The sequence below is a fragment of the Myotis davidii genome, unplaced genomic scaffold (genome assembly GCF_000327345.1).
Source record: "Myotis davidii unplaced genomic scaffold, ASM32734v1 scaffold1884, whole genome shotgun sequence".
NCBI lineage: Eukaryota > Metazoa > Chordata > Mammalia > Chiroptera > Vespertilionidae > Myotis > Myotis davidii.
In genome coordinates this window covers 218,345-219,712 of record NW_006295198.1, presented here as the reverse complement: position 1 = coordinate 219,712, position 1,368 = coordinate 218,345, and positions in this window count along the sequence as shown.

The window sequence follows — 1,368 nt, the reverse complement described above, 5'->3', positions numbered from 1 at the left end:
CTTTCCCCTCCCTCCATGCGGCTGGGTGCAGACGTAGGGCTTGCATTGCCAGGGTGACGCCGCCAGCATCCCGCCCTGGTCACTATGGGCACTGCCATCTTTGTTGTGGAGTGATGGTTAATTTGCATATTACTCTTTTATTAGCTAGGATAGATAGACTTAATGCCACAGCCTATTACTTACCCAGTTCTTCATCTTCCTAACTTAACATGGGCTCCATATATGGCAGAGCTCAGTTACCACTTGGTGAATAAATAAATATCCACTGGTTACCCAAAAATTGTTATTGATTGCTAGTATATCATTAGATGGTTATTCAAAGGTTTATCATATCCCTTAAGGTAGTTATGTTGGCTAAAAGCAAATTACTGGTGTACATTTTCTTTTAGAAAGGAGAGCAAGGGAAAGGGAAGTGCACCGTCTGTCATGTGTTTTATTTGACTCATTTTTCTGGTGGTCTTCCTTTCATAAATATTTATGGAGAACTTCCGTCATATAATAGATGTGGTGCTTAAAGCTGCACGGAAAGGGCTATAGGACAATATGCAAGATAATTTATGCACAAAAATGTATTGTTACAAGCTAATATGTGACAAATATTGTAAGTATAAAAACTTAAGAACTATAGGAGCTTAGGAAAAAGAGGAGCTGAGATCCACTCTGAAGATGTCAGGAATGTGCTAATATCAGTGGTGACTTTGACATTGAACCTTGATCCTCAATAAAGTTTTTTTAATGGACAATGATGGAAGAGTCTTCCAAGCAAGCCAGTAACATAGGAAAAAAAAGGAAACAGAGTAACAACGCCCATTAGTGAATCTACAATAATATGCTCTCGATTGGTTATTTGTAAACTAAGAGAAATATTGAACCCCAAGGCCAGGAAAAATATGAGGGCTAAGATCATGAAGGCCTTCAACGCAGCCACGACTTGAGCTTCTGAGGATATATGATTACAAACAGGGACATGACATCATAAACATACCTTCTAGGACCTTCAATATGCATTGTTTATAGTACATTTCAAAGTTAAATTATAAACTATTACATTAGTCTATGGTATTAAGTTAAAATATCTTTATTAAGGTGATTTATAAATATACTTGGATTTATTCAAGATAGACATAGGACATTGCTTTTAAAAAATACTTACTTGCATAAGATTTAAGAAATGTAAATAAAATGCTTGCCTTGTTCCTGTCACAGAGTAAGAATTAAATATATGATAGATCTCCAGTTTATTTAAACTGTGAATACAGTCATTTCTATTGCTCCCTGTAGTTCTGCATTCTTCTTGATGACCAACTATGACAGAGCAGCATGCCAACAGTGAATAAACCCTAACACGGAATAGTGGGTAACACAAAA